The sequence below is a fragment of the Cucurbita maxima genome, unplaced genomic scaffold (genome assembly GCF_002738345.1).
Source record: "Cucurbita maxima cultivar Rimu unplaced genomic scaffold, Cmax_1.0 Cma_Scf00049, whole genome shotgun sequence".
Taxonomy (NCBI): domain Eukaryota; kingdom Viridiplantae; phylum Streptophyta; class Magnoliopsida; order Cucurbitales; family Cucurbitaceae; genus Cucurbita; species Cucurbita maxima.
In genome coordinates this window covers 1030526-1042053 of record NW_019272065.1, presented here as the reverse complement: position 1 = coordinate 1042053, position 11528 = coordinate 1030526, and positions in this window count along the sequence as shown.

Genomic DNA, 11528 nt, shown 5'->3' with positions numbered 1-11528 from the left:
GATTGTGATTATAAACGATCTTTATCATTTTTTTTTTTATCATTTGCATGTTTATTTGAAGATCAAATAAACTTCGATTCACATCTTTTTCTTAATCCATTTAAATCTAGAACCGTTATGTTTGATATTTTTTTTTCTCTCATAATCTACGCTTGAAGATAACTTTTAAATTTCCCAAATTTTGTAAAAAGGAGAGTTAGATTGTTCTTAAAATCTTCACGTCCTTTCTTTTTGGAATTTTTTTTTTAAAAAATTTCAGTGTGCAATTCTATCCAAAAATATCTTTGTGTCTCTTATTTGTTTGTTCATTTCTTGTTTTATTTTGTTGTTACTTCATAATTAACTTATCTTGATTGCCTTGAATAGCTTGCTACCATCATAATTGCTTTACCGATATATTAGCCTACCTTGATCATAATTTAGTCACTTCCTCAAACAGCCTATCTTTGTGTGTATAAACACGAGTGTCCCTGAGTGTAAAATCAGTGAGTTGAGTCTATGAGGTCCTAAACATATTCCACTACTGTTTGTACAATCATGAACCAAGATGGAGGAAATGGAGGAGAGATCAATGAAGCTAGGTGGAGAGAAGCACAGGTCGGAACAATTACTCGTTTGAATCAAGTTATTAGTAGATTGACAGACCGGATGGAGCGAATTGAAATAGCCTTAGGTAATCTTCAAGGGAGGGAAGTACTCTTGAATGAAGGAGTTGAAAATGAAGAAGATGACAATGTTACCCTTTTAGCGGGACATAGTCCTAGGGGAGGGAGAGATGTCGGTCGAGGGAGAGGAAGAGTCCGAAGAAGGGGTAGAGAAATTTTAACACCAAAAAGAATTGAGAGGGAGTACCAATATGAGAGAGAAAAAGAAAAAGGAGTCGCGGGAGTTAAAGCTAAAAATTCCAACTTTCTATGGGAGATCTGATCTAGAGGAGTATTTGGAATATGAGAGTAAAATTGAGCATGTCTTCGATTGCAACAATTTTAGTGAAGAAAGAAAGTTGAAGCTTGCTGTGGCTGAAATTTGTGATTACGCCATTATATGGTGGACATCTTTGAAATCAGAGTGGAGAAGTATGAAGAACCAATTGAAACGTGGGAGGAATTGAAGACATTAATGAGTAAAAGGTACATTCCTAAGCATTATTCTCGAGTACTCAAGCAAAAACTCTATACTTTATAACAGGGATCCAAGAGTGTTGAAGAATATTACAAAGAAATGGAGACCCTTATGAATAGAGCATGTATTGATGAAAATGAGGAAGATACAATGGCTAGATTCCTTGGTGGGTTAAACTGACAACTTTCTCATTAAGTGGATAGGCAAGCGTACTTTGATATACAAGAATTGTTACACCTTGTTGTAAAAAATGAAGGGCAACTAGCTTGGGAGAAGGAGAGCTCCAAGAGGTATGGTATTTCGATGTCTACTACTTTCAACACTTGGAAAATGAATGCAAATATTGAAAAGAGAGATTTCAAAGTTGGAGGCAAGTAATAGAGACATCAAATGTTGGAAATGTCAAGAAATTGGTCATCTTAGTCGTGATTGTCCTAACAAGAGAGTCATGATCATCAAGAATGGACAAGTTGTCAGGGATAGTGAGGAAAGTGATCATGATGAGCTAGTTGAAGAAGAAATCCAGGAGAATAAGGAGGAACTGGAAGATGGGAGTCATTTGGTACTTGTTACCAGAAGGCTTCTTAAAACTCAAGTTACAGAGAATGATGTTGATGATCAAAGAGACAATCTATTTCACACACGGTGTTTAGTCAAGGTGACTCCTTGTAGTCTTGTAATTGATAGCGGAAGCTGCACCAATGTCGTAAGTACCACGCTGATCAAAAGGTTACTAATTCCAACCCAACACCATCCTAAACCTTACAAGCTTCAATGGCTCAATGATAGTGCAACATTGAAGGTAACTTCTCAAGCTTTAATATCTTTTACTCTGGGAAAATATAAAGATGAAGTTCTTTGTGATGTTTTACCAATGCATGCTGAAGACATATTGTTTGGCCGACCATGACAATTTGACAGGAGGGTTATGTATGATGGCTATTTAAATAGGTATTCTTTTGTAAAAGATGGTAAAATAACCACTCTGGTACCTTTGAGTTCTGCAAATGTATTTGCTGATCAATTAAAGTTGGAAGAACAAAGAAAGAGTTCGAGGAAAAGGAGTTGAACGAAAAACAAAAGTTGGGTGGAAAAAATAGAGAAAAGTCAAAGAGAAACATAGTGAAAAGAAAGAATGAAATTGAAAAAAAGAAAGAAAGAATGTGAGTTGTTTAGCTAGAGTTGGAGAGGTTAGAAGGGCAATGTTCTCACAAAAAAACTATCTTTGTACTTGTGTACAAGAAAGGATGTTTGGTCTCTAACGATAACAATTTGTCTTTTTCTTGTATGTTTCAATCTCTTTTACAGGAATTTGATGACGTATTCCAAGATGAAGTCCCTAAAGGACTATCTCCCATTAGAGGTATTGAACATAAAATAGATTTTTTTCAGGGGCATTCATTCCTAATAGGCCAGCTTATAGAGACAACCCAATTAAGACTAAAGAAATTCAAAGATAAGTAGAGTAGCTCATGGAGAAGGGCTATATACGAGAGTTTGAGTCCATGTTCTGTACCAGTCTTATTGGTGTCGAAGAAAGATGGAATGTGGCACATGTGCGTGGATTGTAGAGCCATCAACAAAATCACGGTAAAGTATCGACATCCTATTCCTAAGCTAGACGATATGCTTGATGAATTGCATGGTTCATGTTTATTTACAAAGATTGACTTGAAATCTGGATATCATCAAATTAGAATGCATGTAGGGGACGAATGGAAAACCGCGTTGAAAACTAAGTTTGGATTGTATGAATGGCTTGTTATGCCTTTTGGGTTAACTAATGCTCCTAGTACATTTATGCGCTTAATATATAATGTTTTGAGAAAATATATAAGAAAACATGTTGTTGTTTATATTGATGATATTATAACTTATTTGAAGATTTTGCTTGAGCATGTGGAGCATGTTAAATTAGTTTTGACTACACATAGAAAAGAGAAATTTAATTTTAATAAGGGTACTTTTTGCATGAAAAAAGTTCACTCTATTGGCTTCATAGTTTAGATAGAGACAAAGTTAAATTCATTATGGATTTGCCAACACCAAAGTGCACGTAAATTTCGAAGTTTTCATGAGTTAGCTAACCTTTATAAGAGATTTACAAATGATTTTAGAACCATAACTGAACTATTGAATGACTTTATGAAAAAGAATGTTGTTTTTAAATGGGGAGAAATGCAAGAGAATGCATTTAATTTTCTTAAGAAGAAATTAAGCAAACCATTATTTGTTTTGGCTAGCTTTGATAAAACTATTGAAAATGAATGTAATGTATGTGGTTTGGGCATAAGTGTTGTTTTAATTCAAGATGGAAAGTACTTAATATATTTTAGTGAAAAATTAAATGGGCAAACATTGAAAAAATATGTCAACAACAGATTTCAAACCTGTCGCATTAGCCACTCAAGCACACCAACATTTGTTAAAAAAAACTATGTTTAATTTCATCAATTATGTAAAAGTCAAATGGTCAATTTGACTTATTCTTTTGTGGAGATTAAAGGGATCGAGAATAAATTCCGTCCACAAACGTCTTTTGTCAGGAGACTATAAATACCCACAATATGTTATGTAAAATTCAGATTCGTGGATGAATGTAATTCAGATCTCAAATTGAGACGTTTCTCTTAGAAATTCGAGCATCATATTTGCCATTTCTAAGTTTCAAGCAATTCTTGTGGTAGAATTGCACCCGAGCCATTCAATTAAGCCTTGATCAAGTTAGATTGTGAAGTGACTCAATTTAGAACAAGGTTCCAAATCTTGCTTATAGGTCTTTGATCGTAAGAGGTAATCTAATTCTAGCCTTATCTCTTGGTTGATCTAAATTTCGTATAAGGAGGTGTTAATTACTTTGATTCAAGGGTTCTTGCTAAAACAAAAGCTTGGATTGTTGGGCTGAGGATTAAGGTTGCCTTATCACTCCTGTTCCAACCCCGAGTGTTATCTCGTCGTCCGCAAGCATTCTACAGGAGCTAGTTTCTGGAAAAAAGAACAAATACGATTAGTGGCCCCTGAATCTAGTATCCAAGTTGAGTTATCATACTCTACTAAACATATTTCTACAACTAGTAAATCATATTTACCTTGTTGTTGTTGGGTTTTATGTTCTAAAACTCATAGTTTGTAAATAAAAACATATTCTATTTTCAATAAAGTTATTATTGATGTTTATTCAATAGAAATTGTTATTGAATAAAGTGAATTTTACGATCGTTAATCTAAATCCAATAAACTAAGAATACTCTGACTATAGTATGATTACTTGAACTATATGTAGAGAAATAAGAGTGGATCAAGTTCAAGTATATAGTCAAAATGATCTATAGTATAGGGATAAGACTGAGTACCTTATCTTGGGGACACTATGGATGCGGCCCACTTTTGTATATGACATAAACAATGTGATCACTAAATTGTACATGCGGAGACATGTGAGTGGGGGCGTCCTATGCAATGAGTATTGCATAAGATCGAACCATGAAGAAAATCACTCTCACTTTATAATGTCGTTTACTGTTGAAACTGATTTACTTTTCATTCGATGACCTAGGTAACTCGATCTTAATCCTGAGCTAACAATGAACTTCTGTTTATTCAAAATTATACTTAGATTTGCATGGGTGAGAGTGGTTCGAGTTCGCCGACTCAATAGGCCTCCCATTTCAGGGGTAAGACTAGGTGAATTGCTGGGGACGTGGGGTGCAAGATGGAATTCGCTCCTACCCACTTTTAAGAATAGAAGAGAGGTAGCTCCCTTAAGTACTGACTTCAGGTCTTGAACAAAGGGCCCCACCCTCTCATTGGCCTGAGAGGGATTCGGTTTACTGGTTGGACCACAAACCAATTATTCATTAGAGGATTGGTGGGACATAAGGACCAAGAAGTAACTTCAGGGGTAAAACGGTTAATTGACCCAGCTCTAGTTACGAACAACCTATGAAGGATTGACTTACTAATCATGATTATATCATATGGACAGAAATATATCTATAGTGAGGGGAGTGCAACTACTAGGCTACAGTGGAGTGTCCTAGTAGTTAACGAGTGTTGGTTAACAAGGTTAATGAGTTTAACTGGTTATTCTTGGATCGTTGGAGCCCATGATCTATAGGTCCATTAGGTCCCTCTGCTAGCTCATATCGAACTAAACCATAGAACAATGTGACGAGTGAGTTCGGAGTGTTTGAATTCAAATTAAGGAATATGCATTACATATATACGATATATTTAACCGCATTTTTGTTTTATTTACGAATTAAACAAAAAGAGATAATTTGAGATATTTAAATAAGATTTAAATATTTTAATTAAATATGTGTCGGAATTGATTGGGATTGACATTTGAATTAATATTAAATATTAATTAATCATTTAATATTATTTTAATTTGAAATTAATTATTCAAATTAATTGTTGAATTAAAATGAAGAAAGTCACCTAATGGAAAAATCCATGTTTGAGTTTAGTGGAATTTTGAGGTGTCACAATTTGGTTTAACCAAACTTGCATGCTTGCCAAATAAACCCCACAAATTTGAGTGGAATTTTGAGTGTCAAAATATGGTGAACTCAAACTTGCATGCTTGTCACCTAATATCAAACATTAGAGTGGAATTTTGAGTGTTAAAATTTGGTGATCTCAAATTTGCATGAACATGCAAACATAACTCTATAAATAGAGTGATCAAGCTACATGGAACTTCTCCCTTGGAAAAACCTTGAGAAAAACTCTCACAAACTCTTTCTTCATATATACTAAATCCCTCCCAAGTTTAGTCACTCACCGGATTTCACAATCCCGTTCTAAGACCGGAGAATAGTGGAGAAGACACTAGTGGTGATTTGAAACTAGTTCGTGAGGAAAAAGAAATTTTGATATGAACCAAAAGACATCAATCATACAATATACTTCAATGAAAATGTGAAGAAAAGATTGTCAAAATTAACAAAAGATGTTTCAATTCATGCCACGTTGAAGAAGAATGAAGTTTGATTGTTATAAATTTTAGGTGGGTTACAATTTAGAGTAATTTAGAGTTTTTTTTTTTAAGACTTTTTATTTACTTTAGGTTACAATTACATAATGGTTAATTATGACCATCATTAAGTATGAATGTTACAAACTCTTGGAACCAAGAGACATCAATCATACAATATGCTTCAATGAAGATGTGAAGAAAATATTGTTGAAATTATCAATAGATATTTCAATTCATGCCACATTGAAGAAGAATGGAGTTTCATGTTTTGAATTTGTTGTGGATTACAATTTAGAGTAATTTAGAGTTATGTACTTCATTAATGTATTTTAAGACTTTTAATTTATTTTAGGTTACAATTACATAATGGTTAATTAAGGCCATTAAGAATGAATGTTACAACTCTTGGAATGTCTTTAGTAGTTTCATTTTGAGGCTATATAAAACCATGTATGTTGTATTTGTAAGTAGACTTGAAAATATAGTAAAAGAAGCATTTGTTCTCTTCTTTAGTCAATGACTAAGTTTCTTTGCAATTCTATGTAGCTTATGTTGCATGTAGATTCATTCAAGCTTGACATGATCAATCTTGCTTGTGGAGTGATTCGAATCTCAAACAAGTGTTCTTGCCTTGAGATATTTGATCAACAAGAATCATTCAAGTTAGACACGATCGATCTTGCTTGTGGAGTGATTCGAATCTCAAACAATGCTCTTGCCTTGAGATATTCGATCAACAAGGTAATCCGAATCTTACTCTCCTTGTAGTGATTCCTTATCTTATCATTTGGTATCAGAGCTTCAGGCTCAAGATCGGATATATGTTTCCTTTGCATTTCTTCTCAATTTTATTTTTATTTATTTTTATCTTTTTAGTTTTTAATTGACCAGAGTTCAAAATTCAATCAATATTTGCTCTATTTAAAATTTTGATAGGGGAGAATGAAAGCTTCATTTGTGTAGATGAGTGTGAAAAGAATGACCTAAATTTCCTAGAGTGTATACTCGTGGGCGAGTGTTGTGAGGTCCTTCGTATTTCCATAACTTATTTTTTGCAACAAAGTTTCACAAATAGATTCAAGGACGAATCCTCTTGAAGAAGTGGAGAATGATATGAACCAAGAGACATCAATGAAGATGTGAAGAAAATATTGTTGAAATTATCAAAAGATATTTCAATTCATGCCACATTGAAGAAGAATGCAGTTTCATGTTTTGAATTTTGGGTGGATTACAATTTAGAGTAATTTAGAGTTAATGTACTTCATTAATGTATTTTAAGACTTTTAATTTACTTTAGGTTACAATTACATAATGGTTAATTAAGGCCATTAATTATGAATGTTACAACTCTTGGAATGCCTTTGGTAGTTTCATTTTGAGGCTATATAAATCCATGTATGTTGTATTTGTAAGTAGACTTGAAAATATAGTAAAAGAAGCATTTGTGCTCTTCTTTAGCCAATGGCTAAGTTTCTTTGCAATTCTATGTAGTTTAGGTTGCATGTAGAATCATTCAAGCTCGAAATGATCAATCTTGCTTGTGGAGTGATTCGAATCTCAAGCAAGTGTTCTTGCCTTGCGATATTTGATCAACAAGAATCATTCAAGTTAGACATGATCGATCTTGCTTGTGGAGTGATTCAAATCTCAAACAATGCTCTTGCCTTGAGATATTCGATCAACAAGGTAATCCGAATCTTACTCTCCTTGTAATGATTCCTTATCTTATCATTTGGTATCAGAGCTTCAGGCTCAAGATCGGATATATGTTTCCTTTGCATTTCTTCTCAATTTTATTTTTATTTATTTTTATCTTTTTAGTTTTTAATTGACCTAGAGTTCAAAATTCAATCAATCTTTGCTCTATTTTAAATTTTGAGAGGTGAGAATGATAGCTTCATTTGTGTAAATGAGTGTGAAAAGAGTGGCCTAAAATTCCTAGAGTGTATACTAGTGGGCGAGTGTTGTGAGGTCCTTCGTATTTCCATAACTTATTTTTTGCAACAAAGTTTCACAAATAGATTCGATGGCGAATCCTCTTGAAGAAGTGGAGAATGATATGAACCAAGAGACATCAATGAAGATGTGAAGAAAATATTGTTGAAATTATCAAAAGATATTTCAATTCATGCCACATTGAAGAAGAATAGAGTTTCATGTTTTGAATTTGTGGTGGATTACAATTTAGAGTAATTTAGAGTTAATGTACTTTATTAATGTATTTTAAAACTTTTAATTTACTTTAGGTTACAATAACATAATGGTTAATTAAGGCCATTAAGTATGAATGTTACAACTTTTGAAATGCCTTGGTAGTTTCATTTTGAGGCTATATAAAGCCATGTATGTTATATGTGTAAGTAGACTTGAAAATAGAGTTAAAGAAGCATTTGTGCTCTTCTTTAGCCAATGACTAAGTTTCTTTGCAATTCTATGTAGTTTAGATTGCATGTAGAATCATTCAAGCTCGACATGATCAATCTTGCTTATGGAGTGATTCGAATCTCAAGCAAGTGTTCTTGTCTTGAGATATTTGATCAACAAGATCATTCAAGTTAGACATGATCGATCTTGCTTGTGGACGATTCGAATCTCAAACAATGCTTTTGCCTTGAGATATTCGATCAACAAGGTAATCTGAATCTTACTCTTCTTGTAATGATTCCGTATCTTATCAGGATGTCAAGTCGGCATTCTTGAATGGTGTGCTTGAAGAAGAGGTCTACCTCGAACAACCACGCGGGTACATGAAAATTGGAGAAGAGAAGAAGGTACTAAAATTGAAGAAGGCGCTTTACGGGTTGAAACAAGCACCGCGAGCATGGAATACTCCTATTGCCAAGAAGATTCAAAAAAATGTCATGAAGATTCAAAACAATATGTCAAAAATAGAATTTGAACCTAGGTGCAGAGAACTCAATTAATTTCAAGTCTATCGCATTAGTCACTCAAGCACATCAACATTTATTAGAAAAACTAAGTTTAATTTCATAAATTATGTAAAAGTCAAATGGTCAATTTGACTTATTCTTTGTGGAGATTAAAGGGTATTGGGAATAAATCTCGTCCACAAACATCTCTAATAAATCCTGTCCAGAAACGTCTTTTGTCAGGACACTATAAATACCCACAATATGTTATGTAAAATTCAAATTCGTGGATGAATGTAATTCAGATCTCAAATTGAGACGTTTCCCTTAGAAATCCGAGCATCATATTTGCATTTCTAAGTTTCAAAATTGCACCCGAGCCATTCAATCAAGCCTAGATCAAGTTAGATTGTGAAGTGACTCAATTTAGAACAAGGTTTCCAAATCTTTCTTCTAGATCTTCGATAGTAAGAGGTAATCTAATTCTAGCCTTATCTCTTGGTTGATCCAAATTTCGTATAAGGAGGTGTTAATTACTTTTGATCCAAGGGTTCTTGTTTCAACAAAAGTTTGGATCGTTGGGCTGAGGATTAGGGTTGCCTTATCAGTTTGGTATCAGAGCCAAGTTGCATCTTTGTGGCCGACTCTAGAATTGATTTTATCTTTAATTTCCGCTATTGTTCTTAGTGTCCTGTTAAAGACCATATTTAGATCTTGAAAGTAATAATAAAAAAAAAAAAAAAAAAAAAAAAAAAAAAAAAAAAAAAAAGAAAAATCCTTATCTTATTCTTCTTAATATATCCTTATCATTAGACCATTTGCACATTTATTTGAAGATCAAATAAATTTCTATTCTCATTTTTCCCTAAAGCATATAAATATGAAATTGTTGTGTTCGATCTTCACGACCATTCTCTTTGGAATTCATTTTTTTTTCACTGTGCAATTATATCCAAAAATATGTTTGTCCCTTATTTATTTGTTCATTTCTTGTTTTATTTTGTTGTTACTACATAATTACCTTGTCTTGATTGTCGTGAATAGCTCGCTACTATCAGAATTGCTTTATCCATATTATCTACCTTGAGAAGAAATTAGTCACCTTCCCAAATAGCCTACCTTTGCGTGTTAAACACGAGTGTTCCTGAGTGTAAAATCAGTGAGTTGAGTGTGTGAGGTCCTAAGCATATAAAGCTACTGTTTGTACAATCATGAACCAAGACGAGAAAAATGGAGGGGAGATCAATGATCTAGTTGAAGAAATCCAGAAGAATGAGAAGAAACTAGAAGATGGTATTCATTTGGCACTTATTACAAGAAGACTTCTTAAAACTCAAGTTATGGAGAATGATGTTGATGATCAAAGAGACAACCTATTTCACATGCGGTGTTTAGTCAAGGGGATTGCTTGTAGTCTTATCATTGATAGTGGAAGTTGCACCAATGTAGTAAGTACTATGTTGATCAAAAGGTTGCAAATTCTAACTCAAGATCATCCTAAACCTTACAAGCTCCAATGGCTCAATGATAGTGGAACAATGAAGGTAATTTCCCAAGCTTTAATATCTTTTACTTTGGAAAAATATAAAGATGAAGTTCTTTGTGATGTGTTGCCAATGCATGCTGGAGACATATTGCTTGGCCGACCATGGCAATTGGACAGGAGGGTTAGGTATGATGGCTATTTGAATCGGTATTCTTTTGTAAAAGATGGTAGAAAAACCACTCTTATTCCTTTGAGTTTTGCAAATGTATTTGCTGATTAATTAAAGTTGGAAGAAAAAAAAAAGAGTTTGAGGAAAAAGAGTTTGAGTGAAAAAATAGGGAAAAATCAAAGAGAAAAAAAGAAGAATGAAAAAAGCGATGAAATTGAAGAAAAAAGGAAGAGAGAGTTATTTGGCTACAGTTGGAGAGGTGAGAAGGCTTTCACAAAAATGGATCTTTGTAGTCTCTAACTATAACAACTTGGCTTTGCCTAGTGTTTTTCAATCTCTTTTAAAGAACTTTGAAGACATGTTTCAAGGTAAAGAAATACCTCCCATTAGAGGTACTGAACATAAAATAGACTTCATTCCAAGGACTGTCATTTCCTTATAAGCCAGCTTATAGAGTCAATCCAACCGAGACAAAAGAAATTCAAAGGAAAGTGGAGGAGCTCATGGAGAAGGGCTATGTACGAGAAAGTTTGAGTCCATGTTCTATACGAGACTTATTGGTGCCAAAGAAAGATGAACCTTGGCGCATATGCATGGATAATAGAGTCATCAACAAAATCACGGTAAAATGTCGACATCCTATTCCTAGGTTAGACAAAATGCTTGATTTATTGCATGATTCGTGTCTATTTATAAAAATTATTTTGAAATCTGGATATCATCAAATTAGAATGCATGTAGGAGATGAATGGAAAACAACTTTCAATATTAAGTTTGGATTGTATGAATGGCTTATTATTTCTTTTAGGTTAACTAATGCTCCTAGTACACCTATGCGCTTAATATATAATGTTTTGAGAAAATATATGAGAAAACATGTTTATATTGATGATA